Source organism: Urocampus carinirostris, chromosome 20 (assembly GCF_059441175.1).
Source record: "Urocampus carinirostris isolate Australia breed hairy pipefish chromosome 20, RoL_Ucar_1.0, whole genome shotgun sequence".
Classification (NCBI taxonomy): Eukaryota; Metazoa; Chordata; class Actinopteri; order Syngnathiformes; family Syngnathidae; genus Urocampus; species Urocampus carinirostris.
The window spans coordinates 15,264,396-15,282,908 of NC_142368.1; positions in this window are offsets into that span (position 1 = coordinate 15,264,396).

Here is an 18,513-nt window from a genome sequence, read left to right on the forward strand (position 1 = left end):
TACAGTTTGTTTTTTTTTTTTTGTTTTTGGTTATAACATGAATTTCACTCTCTCTCTCTACCCGTATTCTATATGGTGTACTATATACAGGGGGGGTATACTGTTTACCTGTATACGTTTTTTTAAGCATTTTTGAAGGGGCGCCGCTACTTCTCGGATTTTCAGTTTTCGCGGGTGGTCTCGGTCCCCATTAACCGCGATAACCGAGGGATTACTGTACTAGTTTTGTGACAAAATGATCCATTATTGCACTTTCAGGCATAAACAAATTCCGCCGTAGTTCTTATGCTGCTGATATTTATGATCTAATGATGATATATGAATAACTGCTTATGTCTTGTTGGAGGGATCATACAAGGGTCCATAAGTAGAACATTGTGGATCATATACAGAAAACAAACACGGTGTGGAGAAGACAATAGAAACAGAGCATTAAAGGGATTAATGGCCAGGATTTGAGAATGAGTTGCACTATTTACTTGGGTCACGTCGCCATATGTCTCATGGCATTTGCGTATCAAGTACTTGTTTTGAATTTTGCTCTGCAGTGATTGGTGCTCATGGCAAAAAACAACACGCAGAATGTGACAAAGCCTATTTAGATGACAACGAGGGGTCTGGTTATATCCTAGTGGGGGATCAATCTATCATCATGGGGTGAATTCAGATCACTTAATGTCACGCCGTCTGTCCGTGACGAGCAATTACAAACAAGCGCCGTTAATAATAATTATTTGCCATCACTTACCAGCATTTTTGTCAGAACCGTTATCATGGAAGGCTTTTGTCACTCTGAGGTGGTCCTGTCTGCTGCTGGAAAGGTAATATGAGGACAAAAAGAGGAAAAAAAGAGGCAGACTGAGACAGGGGGCATGTGAGTCAGTCCTGAATTGAACTGAATGAGCAGAGAATGAAACAAATTTAAAAAAAGACTGATGTGAAACATCCCGTACAATTCCAAAAGCAATTTTGGTGAAATAAAACTCCTATATGCCGTTTGGGTGCACGGCAATTGCATGCAGTAATAATGCCTCTTAATCAGGGTTGGGTAGGGTTACTTGAACTGGATTACTTTCAATTACTTTTGGATTACTCTAATCCCAAATATGCTAATAAAAGACAAAAGAAACTAAATATGAATAAAATGATAACTCACAACACGTGGTAAGCTTTCTCTCCCGGCTTTGATCTCTTTGATCTCCGGCAAAACTAACATAAAATGCGACAGAAACAAAATGAAAATCAATACAAACATCATTTTTGCCGTTCCATGTATTCCGTTACTCCCCAAGCCTGCACAAAATTGAGTCATTTTATTTATATTTAGTTTCTTTTGTCTTTTATTAGCATATTTGGTATTGGAGTCATCCAAAAGTCATTGAAAGTAATCTAGTTAAAGTAACTAGATTGGGGCGGCAGTAGCTCAGGAGGTAGAGCGCTCGTCTTGGGATCAAGGGATCCCAGTTCGAATCCCGGCTCCTCCGTGTTACATGTTGAAGTGTCCTTGGGTAAGACACTGAACCCCTACTACCCCCAATAAGCAGGTTAGCGCCTTACATGGCTGCAAGGCCGCTTTTGGGAAATGTGGAGCACATTGTAAAGCGCTTTGAGAAGTCATTGACTTGAAAAGCGCTATATAAAATGCAGATCATTTCATTTCATTTCATAACCCTACCCAACCCTGATCTCAAGTTATGCAAATTTACCTTGGGATTATATTAGCTTTAATATCTTTGGGAAATGTACTCTGATATTCCTGTTGAAGAAGGGTCTCCAATGACAGTAAAACAGCTTATCCTAAAAGATTTTCAATGGTGTCGGGGGTAAAAATTCCCTCAATTTCAGCTTTCTCGGCTGATCCTGATTAACAAACTAGCTGTCTAGAGTGGAAAGCCATAAACCAGATGAGGTTGTCAAAATCCTCAATTTCAATGGCTCCCAGACAGTGTTCCCTCTAAGCTGCGCAAATGCGCAATTGCGCACTGCTCGCACATTCTCAGCGCACAAGAAAATCTAGCCGGCTCACAAAAAACAGGGCTCAAAATTACTCATTAAGAAGCGACTTAAAAGTTACAGTGCATGAAGGTCAAAATACACGGGTTCCTCTGACGTTGTGTCCTAAATGCGGTAGTAGTCGAGTAAAGTTAGTAGAGAACCGGCGTCTTCGGCTCGGCTCACTAAAAGGAACTGGCTCTTTTGGGTCCTAAACGGCTCTTCGGGTTGTTTTTGCTTCTTTCATCCCAACATGACCAAATATTATGTAAAATGATACACAAAATGACTTAGAGGAAGGGGGGAATGGAACAAAAAAGCAAAAAATACCAAAATGAAAAAGTAGTGAAAAGCTGAGAAAAAAAGAAACAAAAGGAAGAGAAAAAAAGAAGGAAAAATTTAGAAAAAAGCCAGAAAAAAAAAAAAAAAAAGAAATGTAGGAAAAAAGTAAATAGAGAACAAAAAGAAAAAAGTAACAGCTCGGAAAAAATAAACAAAATGAGATTTTTTTTAAAGGAATTTTAAAAAAAGTAGAAAAAAAACATGGAAAAAAGAAGAAAACGTTTGTGTTGCATTCAAATAATTTCGAATTATATCAAGTGAATCTTGTTGCCAACATTGTACTTCCACTCAAAAATGTGATAAAGTACAGTTCTGTATCTTGCAACCGACGAAATAACCCCCCAAAATGTTAATGTTATGCGACAAAATATATCAGGAAATAAAAAGAAATGGATATCTTGTGAAAGAATTGTAAGAACAAGATGTTTGTAGGCCGTACAACTTTTGCAATAGTACAGTACCAAAATCCACGTGCTAGCCGTTTATCGAAATGGCCGACAAACACTAGACAGTCTTGCATACGAGCATAAAACAATAGGAATAAATCTGAAGGTGACTATTCTTTAGTGGTTTATTGAATTTCCTTCAAAGTGGAGGGGGATATCCAAAATACCAAATCCCCTGGGAGCTAATTAGACACAATTTAGAGAATGTTTCACCACTAAGATGAAAACGAGAGAGACGCACGACCTTGAATTTCACCTCAGGCAACCTTCTGATCAATTCTCAGGTCTTACCTGCAACCAGCACCGGTGTCGTCTGGAGATACAATTTGAATCCACAACACACAAAAACACATCTTAAATCCTCTTGCTTGATAAAGAGAAACAGCAATGGCCATCTCGTGGAGTCCTGTTACCAAAATGATTTGTGTGATCTTAATGCGATTGAATGGATTTATGGCATATTTAACCCTTTCAATAAGAAATGACAATTTCAGATTGAAGTGTTTTATGTTACAAACAAGGGCAGCGCGGTAGCAGTGGTTAGCCGTGTGCAGCACAATTCTGAGGTCATGGGTTCAAATCCAGCTACCAACCTTCCTGTGCGGAGTTTGCATGTTCTCCCCGTGCTTGCGTGTGTTTCCTCCGGGCACTCCGGTTTCCTCCCACAGTCCAAAAACATGCATGTCAGGTTAATTGGCCGGTCTGAATTGTCCCTAGGTGTGAATGAGCTAGCGAATTGTCTGTCCTTGTGGGCCCTGCGACTGGCTGGCAACCAGTTCAGGGTGTCCCCTGCCCACTTCCCGGAGATGGCTGGGATGGGCTCCAGCACCCCCGCGACCCTACTGAGGATAAGCGGTGCAGATAATAGATGGATGGATGGATATTACAAACAAGGGCAGCACGGTAGCAGTGGTTAGCCGTGTGCAGCACAGTTCTGAGGTCATGAGATCGAACCTTCCTGTGTGGAGTTTGCGTGTTCTGCCCGTGCTTGCAGGGGTTGCCGGGTTCCTCCCACATTCCAAAAACATGCATGTCAGGTTAATTGGCCGGTCCAAATCGTACCTAGGTGTGGATGAGAGAGCAAATTGTCTGTCCCTGTGTGCCCTGCGATTGGCTGGCAACCAGTCCACTGCCCGAAGATGGCTGGGTTGGGCTCCAGCACCTCCGTGACCCTTCTGAGGATAAACGTTGCAGATAATGAATGAATGAATGAATGTTACAAATATGATCACGGAACAAATTGACATTTTTATGAATAAAAAAAAACTATGCTGTGAATAAAAACACATTACATGAACATTACAAATTTCTGGCCAATTTGGAGTTTTTAGGTGCGCCTTATAGTCCGGAAATTACGGTAACAACACTTGCAATCATTTTACCATCTCGAGGTCTCATTGTTGACCCGAGGCCCCGCACTCCATAGCATGGCTAAGATTGGTATCTGTACCTGTTTATTTCTCCTCCCTGCATCTTCCGGCTGCCGATGCGTGGCTGGAATTGCCAAAACAGCTGGTTGCCATGGTTGCCGACTGCCTGCCGCCAATCGGTAGCCGTCTCACATGCAGGTTCACAGGAGGGTAAGCCTATGAGCATCCAGGGTTGGGTAGGGTTACTTGAACTGGATTACTTTCAATTACTTTTGGATTACTCCAATACCAAATGTGCTAATAAAAGACAAAAGAAACTAAATATGAATAAAATGATGACTCACAACACGTGGTAAGCTTTCTCTCCTGGCTTTGATCTCTTTGATCTCTGGCAAAACGAACATCAAATGCCACAAAAACAAAATGAAAATCAATCCAAACATCATTTTTGCCGTTCCATATATTCCGTTACTCCCCAAGCCTGCACAAAATTTTGTCATTTTATTCATATTTTGTATCTTTTGTCTTTTGTTAGCATATTTGGTATTGGAGTCATCCAAAAGTCATTGAAAGTACCGTATTTTCCGCACTATAAGGCACACCGGGTTATAGGGCGCACCCCCCAAAAATAGTTTTTGGTCCTATATTTTCCATACATAAGGCGCACCGGATTATAAGGCGCTACAATGAGAACGTGGACAAAACAGTCGGATGGTTCAGTCCAACTGATTACCCCCTTAACATTCCGAAAGCTTGCAAAGAAGCAAATACGTGTTTCAGACATGTACGGAAACAGTGTCCGTACGATGTCACCGATCACTCAAATGCATCGTTCCAAATATCATTTCTTAATGGGGCTCTTTACTGTGCATATGACAATAAACACTTTGAATTGAATTGAGTTTAAAAATAGACTCATCACAGAAACATCAAGATCGTTCTAAAACAAGATACCGGGAAAATAGAAAGCCGCATAGCTCACCTAAGTTCTCTTGCGGCCATCACGTTCAATAATGATACGTAACCATGGTCTTCTTACGACCGTGAGTATAGTAAATCCAGGAGAGTAAAATAATTACAAATACAGAATAGTAAAAAATGTTTTCTCTATGCCGTAGTGCAACCCAACCAACGTGTGATTCACATTCATCTTTTTCGGCCAATCGCAGGCTTTTTTTTCGCCCCTTTAGCCTATGCGAGCCTGTAAATGATAAAAAGGATCCGCCCCCTTTACTTCCGAATAACTTTAGCCAATAGTGACTGATTCAAATGATTGACACATTGGTTAGGAAATGAAACGCCGGTATATAAATCCCAGCATACACCGCGGACGACTTCGCCTTCTGGGAAAAATCTAGTCGGCGGCTGCTTGCTTTAGTTGCAAGACTTTGCGTCTTAATATTGATCCATATATAAGGCGCACTGTATTATAGGGCGCATGGTCAGCTTTTGAAAAAAATAAAGGCTTTTAGGTGTGCCTTGTAGTGTGGAAAATACGGTAATCAAGTTAAAATTACCCTACCCAACCCTGTGAGCATCTATATGAGAGATTAGCATACTTTTAGTAAGCGAGGCTGTAAACAACACTAAAGCCTACACTCAATTATTGTTGGTTTGGGTGCTAGGAATACTCACTTTTAATGAGCCCTCTTAGTTGAACCTCATATAAGCGCATTAGTTGTCATTAGGTTGTTTTTTTCTTGAGGGAGGAATAAAAACAGTGAAACGAAATATGGATATAAAAATTGTTCAAACCTCATAATGTTAAAATATGATATAATGAAATTGTGAATGTGTTTAATTGCTGTTAAAAGTGTCAATACAATTGTTCAAACCCCCCCAAAAAAATCTGGTAGAAAATCAAAACAAACCTTTTCCAGATGGTTTTCTTGTTTCCATTCAATAAAACTTGCCTCTATGCAGCAATTGGATTTGACAGTTGATCAGCAGCTGAATTGCCTTCAAACCATAGATTACAGCACCCCCTTCTGGAGGATATAAAAGAGTTGGTCACAACAATATGTCATGCTCAATGACTGCATTATAATAATAATAATAATTTCCTTTGTATTGTCATTCTTTGTAACAATGTACACAGAACGAAATGTCGATACACCTGACCCGTTGTAGCGAGCCGATGCAGCCGCAGCCAACAGAGGGCGCCGCCATTTTTACCAATGTTATAAGTCTTAGGTATGACTCGGCCGAGGCGCGAACCAGCGGGCGCCTTACCATCTAGGCTACTGAGCTGGTTATGTGTTTAAAGAAGAGAGAACGCAAATATATATATATTTTTGCAAATGTCCTGTATCACAGAATACATATTGTTTACAAATAGCAAGTTTATTACCACTCACACTACAGAAAACAGCAGTTGCCAGTTTGCTATATCCAGTTAGCATCTGAAATTTAGCTTCTACAAGACTTAAAGGATTCTCTTTTGACTTTTGGGAACAGCACTGCGTGATATATGCTATAATTATATAATATATATATATATATATATACGGTATATATGTATGTATATATATATATATATATATATATATATATATCCATTATCTGCACCGCCTATCCTCAGTAGGGTCGCGGGGGTGCTGGAGCCCATCCCAGCTATATTCAGGCGGTGGGCAGTAGACACCCTGAACCGCTTGCCAGCCAATCTTTTTTTTTGTCTCACTCTTTCTCTCTCTCTTTTTTTCTGCTTTATTTTTTCCACTTATTCTTTCTCTCTTCCTTTCTGTTTATTTCGTCTCCTTTTGTTTGTTTCTTTCTTTCTCTTTTTTCCTCTTCTTGTTATTTCTCTCTTTTTCCCTCTTTTATTTTTTCACTCTCTTTATCCATCTCTATTTTTTTCACTTTTTACTTACTCCCCCCTCACTCTTCATTCTTACCCTTTCTATCCCTCTATCTATTTCTCTTCTCTCCTCCGTCTCTTTATGACTCACTTTTATTTTTATCAGTCTTGCTTTTTCTGTTTTCTCTCTCTCTCTCTCTCTCTCTCTCTCTCTCTCTCTCTCTCTCTCTCTCTCTCTTTCTACCACTCTCGCTTCCTACATTTCTCACCCCTTCTATCCCTCACTCTATTTCTCTTCCCTCTCATCACTCTCTTTATGACCTTCATTTACTTTGTCCGTCTTGCTTTTTTGTTTTCTCCCTCTCTCTTTTTTTCTCCCTGACTTTCTCCCCCTCTCTCTCCCTGACTTCCCCCCCCCCCCTCCCTCTCTGACTTTCTCTCCCTCTCTCTTCATAAATCTCTCACCCTTTGTATAATATCCATATATGTTATACTGTATGTGGGGAGCACGGCGGCGCAGTGGTTAGCGTATGTGCAGCACAGTTCTAAGGTCTTGGGGAACCTCCTGTGTGGGTTCAAATACAGCTACCGGAGTTTGTATGTTCTCCCCGTGCTTGCGTGGGTTTCCTCCGGGCACTCCAGTTTCCTCCCACATTCCAAAAACATACATGTTAAGTAAATTGGCCGGTCAAAATTGTCCTGAGGTTTTAATGAGCGAGGGTATTGTCTGTCCCCTGTGTGCCCTGCGATTGGCTGGCAACCAGTTGAGGGTGTCCCCTGCCCACTGCCCAAAGATTGCTGGGATGGGCTCCAGCAGCCCCGCGACCCTACTAAGGATAAGCGGTGCAGCTAATGAGATGAGATTAAACTATATCTCCCTCTCTTTCTTTCCCTCTTTCTTTCCTACCAAATGGTCTACACCCCACCAGAGGGATTTTTCTACCACGTGGTCCATGAGCTCAAATGATATTGACACCCCTGGTCTAAAAGTAAATAACATTCAGACAGTCCAGCCTTCGCTAAACAAATGAGCGGCCGCTATTGGGAAATGTGAAGCACATTGTAAAGCGCTTTGGGAAGTCTTGACTTGAAAAGCGCTATAGAAATGCAGATCATTTCATTTCATTTTTCCTAATTTCTGCATTACCAGCTAACATCCAGTAGATGGCAGCATCACAGCAATAACTAAAACAGGTAGTTTATTGCCAACACCTTTCTATAACGTCATGCTAACAAAACAACAATGTTCAAGGACAAATGGTCGAGAAGTTGTTAGTAATACTTACAGGAAACGTTAAAGAGTGTTTAAAAGTATTACAAGGTGACGTGTATCCCCTCCTACCTGTCCCTAAGAGGTAGCGAGGTAGGCGGGGAGTCCAGCCGATCCTCCCGGCAGGTTCTCCGGGTGACGTAGGAGAAATGGCGGACCAGGATGGCAGCGACGCATCTCCTCCGGCGTCCCAAGGTGAGTCCCCTTACCACCTAAAGTTTGACTAACTTCCCGAAAAGAATGTCGACAGTCGTATTGAACACGAATTGTACGGAGAATTTAGACTTCGACGTCGTTTTTGTAGCGTTTGAAGCGAAGCTAAAAGTACAGTCCGACGCCGCCGGGTGGCTGGTCACGAGAGACGGATTAAAAAAAAAAAACTAGCTACTCAACCTGTTACGTCGAATAATATCGTGAGTTTAAACTGTTAAATTATACTTGGTTGACTTTTTAACTAGCTCCGTTCGTATTTAAAGTTATCCCGGAGTTGCTGACAAACACCTGCCGCTGACAGATCGAATGCGGTCGAGTAGTGACAGGTGGAGCCGCCAACGGCAACAAATGTCCAAATTGAACGCTTATTCTTCTAAAAATTAAAATAAAACAAAAATCTGTTTTCTTCATATTTCAAATCATCATGGGCATAGGTTTACTATACAGTGGAACCTCGGTTCTCGACCATAATCCGTTCCAGAACCCTGTTCGAAAACCGATTTGTTCCATAGTCGAAATCGTTTTTCCCATTAAAAATAATGTAAATCGTTTTAATCCGTTCCAACACCCTGAATGTTCACCTTGAATGTTTAACGTAAACAAAGCTAACCCAGGCTAATCGTACGTCCGCGTTATCGTAATCTTCCGTATGAAATATTACGCTAACGTGAACGTGTAAAAATAAAAAAAAAATATCAGGTCGTATACAAGTCATTTAGCACCCGGGTCACCACAACAAGTGGTGAGCGGTTCTTTGAAAAAGTGGCTCCGTTCCAACACCCTCAATGTTTACCTGAATGTTCAACGTAAACACAATGCTAACCCAGGCTAATCGTACGTCCGCGTTATCGTAATCTTTCGTACGAAAGATTACGCTAACGTGAACGTGTAAAAATAAAAAAAAATCAGGTCGTATACAAGTCATTTAGCCCCCGGGTCACCACAACAAGTGGTGAGCGGTTCTTTGAAAAAGTGGCTCCGTTCCAACACCCTCAATGTTGGGCTCCGTTCCAACACCCTCAATGTTTACCTGAATGTTCAACGTAAACACAATGCTAAACCAGGCTAATCGTACGTCCGCGTTATCGTAATCTTCCGTATGAAATATTACGCTAACGTGAACGTGTAAAAATAAAAAAAAATCAGGTCGTATACAAGTCATTTAGCACCCGGGTCACCACAACAAGTGGTGAGCGGTTCTTTGAAAAAGTGGCTCCGTTCCAACACCCTCAATGTTTACCTGAATGTTCAACGTAAACACAATGCTAACCCAGGCTAATCGTACGTCCGCGTTATCGTAATCTTCCGTACGAAAGATTACGCTAACATGAACGTGTAAAAATTAAAAAAAAGGATAAAGTAAATAATTATGGATAGGATTTCTTACCTTTGTGGTGGTCAGCAGAAGGCACAGGTGGACGGTGGGGTATTCCCTAGCAAGATCAGACACTCCACCTCCTTCATATCTTGCTATTATTTCTTTCCTAAATGCAATAGTTGTACGCACTACTCTTCTTTTTTCACCTGTAGCAACTTTGCTGCTTGCACTGACTTTCTTCGGAGGCATAATAAGGGGCTAAAACACCCGTACGCCGCTCAGCATGGCACCCTAGCGTACGCACTCACGCATTACCGGCGTTCGAACTCCGATTTTTTGACCAAACAGCGAAGCAAGAACTTCTGGAAATTTTTGGTCGGACTCTGATTTGTTCCAACTGAGAGGCGTTCGAAAACCGAGGTTCCACTGTAATATGTTACATACCTGTCGCGCTCCATGCCCTTACAAACTGTCGTATTTTCCCTTACAAAATACAAAATAATCTTATACCATATTTATTTATTATTATTATTTCAAACGTGTTTATTTATCCCGATTTACCCGATTGTGCCCTGGTACCACCCGTTTTTTGACCCCGACCAGGTTTCAATCTCCCGTCCCGGCTAACGACCCGTTTTTTTTGACCCCGACTACGTTCCGATCTCCCGTCCAGGCTAACGACCCGATTTTTGACCCCGACCATGTTTTGTTCTCCCGTCTCGGCTAACGACCCGTTTTTTGACCCCGACCACATTCTGATCTCCCGTCCCGGCTAACGACTTGTTTTTCCGGCTTACTACGCTACAATCTCCCGCTCCGGAAGATCCACTTCCACATTCTTTTTCAAACGTGTTTATTTATCCCGATTTCCCCAATTGTCTCCCGATACCACCGTCTTTTGACCCCGACCACGTTCTGATCTCCCGTCCCGGTTTACGACCCGTTTTTTGACCCCGACCACGTTCTGATCTCCCGTCCCGGCTAACGACTTGTTTTTCCGTCTAACTACGCTACAATCTCCCGCTCCGGAAGATCCACTTCCACATTCTTTTTCAAACGTGTTTATTTATCCCGATTTCCCCGATTGTCTCCTAGTACCATCCATTTTTTGACCCCAACCATGTTTTAATCTCCCGTCCTGGCTAACGACCCGTTTTTTGACCCTGACTACGTTCTGATCTCCCGTCCAGGCTAACGACCCGTTATTTGACCCCGACCATGTTTTGTTCTCCCGTCTCGGCTAACGACCCGTTTTTTGACCCCGACCACATTCTGATCTCCCGTCCCGGCTAACGACTTGTTTTTCCGTCTTACTACGCTACAATCTCCCGCTCCGGAAGATCCACTTCCACATTCTTTTTCAAACGTGTTTATTTATCCCGATTTCCCCAATTGTCTCCCGATACCACCGTCCTTTTGACCCCGACCACGTTCTGATCTGGAGAGAGAGAGAGAGAGAGAGAGAGAGAGAGATGGGGAGATGGAGAAAGAGGGGCGGCAGAGTTAAAGAGAGTAAGAGAGAGAGCCAGAGAGAGAAGGGGGGAGTAGGAGGGGGGGTTGAGTTAGAGAGAAAGAGTGAGAGAGACATAAAGAGAAAGGCAGTGAAAAAGAGAAGGAGGGAGAAAGAGGGAGAAAGACCGAGAATGAGAGAGACAGAGAGAGGTGGGAGACAAAGACAGAGACACGGGGAGAGAAACAAAGAAAGAAAGAAAGAGGGAGACAGAGACCGACAGAGAAAGACACAGAGAGACAGAGAGAAAGGGGGGAGAAAGAGAGGAGAGAGAGAGAGAGAGAGAGAGAGTCTGAGACAGACAGACAGACATGTACAGGGTTTGTGAGAGGTGCCTGGCTTTGGCAGCATCAAGTGACATATTTCGACCAGCAGCTCATTTTTCTCTTGTGCTTTCCTCAGCGTTGTCTCACGGGCCGGATTCAATCCCTTAGCGGGCCTGATCTTGTGTTGAAGAATAGAGCAATAACAAAGTAAAAGGAATATAATATATAAATACCCAATGTAACGTGTTGATATAGAGTATTTAAATAGTGCTACATCAAATACACACTGTCATAAAAATAGGGTCATATGCAAATGTGTGGGTGTGGTTTAATGTGGGCTTTTACTCCCCCGGGTGGAGTTAAAGAGCCTCATGGCATGAGGAAGAAATGATCTCAGTCTGTCCGTGGAACAAGACTGTGACAGCAGTCTGTCGCTGAAGCTGCTCTTCCGTTTGGAGATGATGCCGTGTAAGATAATAAATAACATAGTAACAACATGATAAGTTGGTATTTTAGATATTCAAATGTATAAATTCCAGCTTCATTCAAAACTATCTCAATTATATTCAAGTATTGATGATTGTTTTTAGGCAAAGAGAACAGAATGAGAATTTATTCATGTATTGGACACATTTTTTTTCTTCTTATTGATTTATTTTAAAGGAAATACAACTAACTAAATTCCAATTTATGTTCAAAAGTGACCGAGCAAAATTTGTGAATTAGTGTTTTTTTCCTGGCTAGCTATTTGGCTACCCTTTTAGCTTTGTAGGCTAGCTATCTTACTACCCTTTTAGCTATTGTGCAAGATATCTATCTAGCTTTCACATTTTTTTTGCATGCTATTTAGCTTACATTTTGTCTTTTTTGCTGGTTATCCGGAAAATTTTGGCCTGTTTTCTGGCTAGCTATCTAGCTTTTTTTTCTAGATTTCTATCTATATCCTTGGCTTTTGACGCTTTAAGTTAGCTATCTAACACCCTTTTAGTTTTTACCTGCTTAACTTTTTTTTAGCTACCGTATTTTCCGCACTATAAGGCGCACCGGGTTATAGGGCGCACCCCGAAAAAATAGTTTTGGGTCCTATTTTTGACATACATAAGACGCACCGGATGATAAGGCGCTACAATGGGAACGTGGACAAAACAGTCAGATAGTTCAGTTCAACTTATTACCCCCTTAACATTCCCAAAGCTTGCAAAGACGCAAATACGTGTCACTCAAATGCATCGTTCCATCATTCGGAAGGTTAAAGTCTCGGGATTCAAGAAATGCCAACCATTCCTTAGTTTCTATTTTCGCACGCAACTTTACTGTGCATATGACAATAAACACTTGGAATTGAGTTTAATTTAAAGACACTCCATTCCATCCATTATCTGCACCGCTTATCACAGAAACATCGAGTTCAGTTTTTTTTGGGTACTTAGCAAGCTATCCAGCGGAGTTGATTATTCAGAAATGTATATCATACTGGGTGTTCTTTGCGCTAATTAATAACAAAAAGTCGCCCTCGGCTTGAAAAAGGTTGGAGACCTCTGATATAGCGCCTTATAGCAGTTAAAAGACACAAATGTTTGTGTTTTTTTGCTATTTTTTTCCCTTTTATTTTCTTTGTTATTGTATGTGTTTGTCTTGCTGTCGGTCACCCCTCTTGAGGGATATGGCCAAGGTAGGTAGATATAGATAGATAGATCTAATCGCTCTATTATTTTTTGTTTCACATGATTCAATTGAATTGTTGAAAGGTGTGATAAAGAGAGTGTGTGTAAAGGTGTCATTTGTGTATCCGCGAGGGGCCTATCGCGTTTAAAACCTGAGTGTAGGATTACAGCCACAGTATCCTGTGAGGGCCAAGAGCAGATTGCCTCATTGAATATCGAGATACAGTAGAGCACAGGCGGCCCGTGGGCCAGATCAGGGATTGAATCTGGCCCGCGAGACAACACTTAGAGAAGCGCAAGAGAAAAACAAGCTGCAGGTTGAAATATGTCAACTTGATGTTGCCAAAGCCGGGTGCCTCGAACAAAGACACTGTACTTGTATTTATTTCTCTCTCTCTCTCTCTTTCTTTTTTCCACCCATTTTCTCCCTTTTTGTCTTCCTTTATTGCTCTTTGTCTCTTTCTCTCTCTGTGTCTTTTTAACTTAGTTTGCTCGAATTTCCTTTTCTCTATTTTCTCTTTCTCTCTTCCTACCCTTTGTGCTTTCTTTTCTCTTTTCTCTCTTTTCTGTCTTTCTATTTCTCTTTGGATTTCTTTCTTTCTTCCTCTCCCTTTCTTTCCCTCTCTCTCATGACTTGTCTTTTTATCTCTTTTGTTTCTCACGCTCTGTGGGGTCCAAATGTGGGTAAACCCCGTGTGGTCGGTCATCAGATATAAAAGGAAATTCAGGCAGAGACGATGTACATTTTCGTTCCGCAGCAGCGGGGGAGAAACACAGGGGATGTGTTCTCGGCTCCACAATCGTCCTCTTCCTTCTTCCCCTCCGCAGCCGGCTTTATTTAGTACAAGTATGGTGGACTTTAGACTGACACATCATTGGGTGGACCATAGACTGACACATCATTGGGTGGACATTTTACTAAAGCAGCAAAAGGTATATAGACAGTGAATATTAGGGGAATGTTCAGAGAAATACACAAAATATATATATAGACTTCACACGCTCTCTCTCTTTTTCTTTCTTTGTCCCGCCCTCTCTCATTTTCCCTCCTCCTTTCTCTTATTTCTTTATCTCTCTTTTTCTTTCTCTTGAATCTACTAGTCCGGCCCCCGACAGAATGTTTGTTCTATCGTGTGGCCCCCCGAATTCAAATGAGTTTGACACCCCTGCAATAGAGCCTCAGAGATTTAACCTCATAATTTACAGATGTGACTTTGGAGGATCTAATACAGGAACAATATTTGAAGCAATGCTCAATTCTAAATCCTACGAGCACTTTGGGAGTAGTTTGATAGGTATTTCCAGCCTTGCCTGAAAGACCTACAAAATATATTTTTTGTAGCAACAATGCTTAAAAGAAAGAGTCCAATAAACTTTTCAGCTCGTTTGCCTTCAGCAATGTATGGTTTATTTTTACCAAAATGTAGCTTCTTTTCTGAAAGGAACGTCTTCTCCAGCAGAACAGCAACTAAGACACTTACTCTATTTGTTTTGTTTGGTAAAACCATAATACCAGAAACACACGAACAAGACTAAGAAAATAAGGTTGATGGTGAAATGTGTTTTACAGCAAATTCGAAAAGAAAAAAACAATATGACCTTTGAAATCAGTTACTCACAAGCAGTGTTCCCTCTAAGCTGCGCACTGCTCGCACATTCTCAGCGCACAAGAAAATCTAGCCAGCGCACAAAAATCAGGGCTCAAAATTACTCATTAAGAAGCGACTTAAGTCAAAGTTACAGTGCATGAAGGTCAAAATACACGGGTTCCCCTTACGTTATGTCCTAAATGCGGTATTTTGAAGTCGAGTCGAAGTTAGTACAGTTTGCCGAGAACAGGCTTCTTCGGCTCGGCTCACTAAAAGGAACCGGCTCTTTCAGGTCTCAAACGGCTCTTCAGGTTATTTTTGCTTCTTTAATCCCAACATGACCAAATATTATGTAAAATGATGCACAAAATGTCTAAAAGGAAGGGGGGAATAGAACAAAAAAGAAAAAGATACCAAAATGAAAAAGTAGTGAAAAGCTGAGAAAAAAAGAAACAAAAGGAAGAGAAAAAAGGAAGGAAAAATTTAGAAAAAAAGCCAGAAAAAAAGAAAAGAAAAAAATGTAAGAAAGTAAATAGAGAACAAAAAGAAAAGAAAAAAGTAACAGCTCGGAAAAAATAAACACAATGAGATTTTTTTTTAAAGGAATTTAAAAAAAGGTGGAAAAAAAACACGGAACAAAGAAGAAAAAGTTTGTTTTGCATTCAAATAATTTCCAATGATATCAAGTGAATCTTGTTGTTAACATTGTACTTCCATTAAAAATGTGATTAAGTACAGTTCTGTATCGTACAACCAACTAAATAAGCCCCCAAAAATGTTAATATTATGCGACAAAATATATCAGGAAGTAAAAAGAAATGGATATCTTGTGAAAGAATTGTACGAACAAACGACGTTTGTAGGCCGTACAAGCTTTGCAATCGTACATGAGTCAATTCATTCAAAAGAGAAAAATCATTTAGCATTGCCGGAAACTCAGCAAAATGTAACTTGATGTCAAGTTTTGGACATGTTTGATAATGACTTAGTTGCCACACTTGGGATTGCCGTTGCTCACTGTTGTTTCAAGCGCTGCTCACCGACTTTGTGTGAACGCTCAGACCCGTAAGAAAAATTACAGGGAACTTGAAACAAACATCAGTTTTTTTCTAAGAATCGTGTTTCATTAAGAATAATAATGATAATCACTCCAGGTCTCAAATGAGTTCTGTCAAAAATGCTGTCATACACTTCAGTCTTCATAACACTATTTTTACGACAGGTTGTGGTATTTTAACACTTTGCCGTGTTGACATTAAGATTCCTTGGTGGCTGTTTAAATGTTTTCTTTTGCTGGATGTGAGTTTACAATGTAGCATATGCACACGCCAATTCAAATAGGCCTAATGCACAGGTGCCAAACAGGCGGCCCGCGGGCCAAATCAGGCCCGCTAAGGAATTGAATCCGGCCCGCGAGACAACACTCGAAGAAGCGCTAGAGAAAAACAAGCTGCAGGTTGAAATATGTCAACTTGATGTTGCCAAAGAAAGGTGCCTCTAACAAAGACACTGTACTTGTATTTTCTCTCTCTCTCTTTCTCTTTCTCTTTCTCACTTTCTCTTTCTCTCTGTCTCTCTTTCTTTTCCAACCCTTTTCTCCCACTCTGTCTTTGTCTCTTTCACTCTCTGTCTCTCTTTTTCTCTTACTTTGTCGCTCTTTGTCTCTTTCTCTTTCTGTGTCTTTTAACCTCTTTTGCTCGAACTTCCTTTTTTCCTTTTCTCTCTTTTCTCTTTCTCTCTTCCTACCCTTCGCGCTTTCTTTTCTCTTTTCTCTCCTTCTGTCTTTCTATTTCTCTTTGGAATTCTTTCTTCCGCTCCCTTTCTTTTCCCCCTCTCTCTCGACTTTTCATCTCTTTTGTTTCTCTCTCTCTCTCTCTTTCTTTTCCAGCCATTTTCTCCCACTCTGTCTTTGTCTTTTTCACTCTCTGTCTCTCTTTTTTTCTCTTACTTTGTTGCTCTCTGTCTCTTTCTCTTTCTGTGTCTTTTAACCTCCTTTGCTCTAACTTCCTTTTCTCTCTTTTCTCTTTCTCTTTTCATACCCTTGGCATTTTCTTTTCTCTTTTCTCTCCTTCTGTCTTTCTATTTCTCTTTGGAATTCTTTCTTCCTCTCCCTTTTCTTTTCCCCCTCTCTCACTTTCACTTTTTATCTCTTTTGTTTCTCACGCTCTCTCCCTCTCTCTCTTTTTCTTTCTTTCTTTTCTTTCTTTTTCCTTCACTCTTTCTCTTTTATTTATCTCTCTTTTTCTTTCTCTTTAATCTACTCGTCCGGCCCCCGACAGAATGTTTGTTCTATCGTGTGGCCCCTGAGTTCAAATGAGTTTGACACCCCTGGCCTAATGTTTGCTGTATCATTGGTCAGGGTCCCTATTAATACACACTTGGTGATAACGTTGCAATATTTTTGTTCCTGTTCTTTTGCATTTATAGCGTTTTGCTCAAAGACCTCCCATTTTTTTCACCTGGATGTTGGTGTCATGATTTGCGGTCACTGTTAAATGGCTTGTTTGATATTTTGGATGTTAGCACTAATGATACAGTTAATTTATTTTTCTTTTCTTTAGTAGAAATATTTTAATTTTAAATCATGGTAAAGTGGATTGAATTTCTCATTGTAATGACGCAAAAAGTTTTTAAATCCCCAGTTGACATGCTGAGTGACTGCATCAGTTGTGGCCAGGGTTGGGTAGGGTTACTTTAACTGGATTACTTTCAATGACTTTTGGATTACTCCAATACCAAATATGCTAATAAAAGACAAAAGAAACGAAATATGAATAAATTGATGACTCACAACACGTGGTAAGCTTTCTCGCCTGGCTTTGATCTCTTTGATCTCCGGCAAAACGAACATCAAATGCGACAGAAACAAAATGAAAATCAAGCCAAACAGCTTGCCAACATCATTTTTGCCGTTCCATGTGTTCCGTTACTCCCCGAGCCTGCACACAATTTAGTCATTTGATTCATATTTAGTTTCTTTTGTCTTTTATTAGCATATTTGGTATTGGAGTCATCCAAAAGTCATTGAAAGTAATCCAGTTCAAGTAACCCTACCCAACCCTGGTTGTGGCCATACAACCAATGAGGGTGAATGTCCTTGACAAGCGTTCTGTGTGAAACGAAAGTGGGCAAAACTCAAAATTTCAGATTTGAATTTACTTTATCCATTGGGTTAACTCCCTCCCAACAAGATGTCCAAGCGTATTTGCATTGTGAAGGAAGTTAATTGAATTCCAGGAAATTCATTTTTAACATAATTTTAGTGATCGTGCCGACTGTGTTGTATGGTGCAGAGACTTGGAGCCTGAACGCAGATTTGAGGAAGAAATTACTGTACATTTTTTTTAGATGAAGCGTTATGTATGTTAGTAGTGACAAGATAGCATAGATTGAGAAATGAAATTGTGAGAGACAGAACTGGAGTAGTAGTGGAACGGAGCAAGCGTGTGGATAACAGAGTACTCGGTTGGTTTGGACACATGGAGAGGATGGATGAGGAAGGAATGTTGAAGAGGATCTACAGAGCAGAAGTCAATGGAAGGAGACCAAGAGGAAGGCCGTGATTGACCTGGATGGATGGTGTTATGAGTGCACTGCAAGAAAGATGTCTAAATATAATGGAAGCTCGAGCTCTTGTTGGTGATAGGAATGAGTGGAGATGTGTTGTGAAAGGATAGTAGGACGTTTGGACGCGTTCTAAGGGATGGGCAGGGCACCCGTATGATGCGGCAGGGGT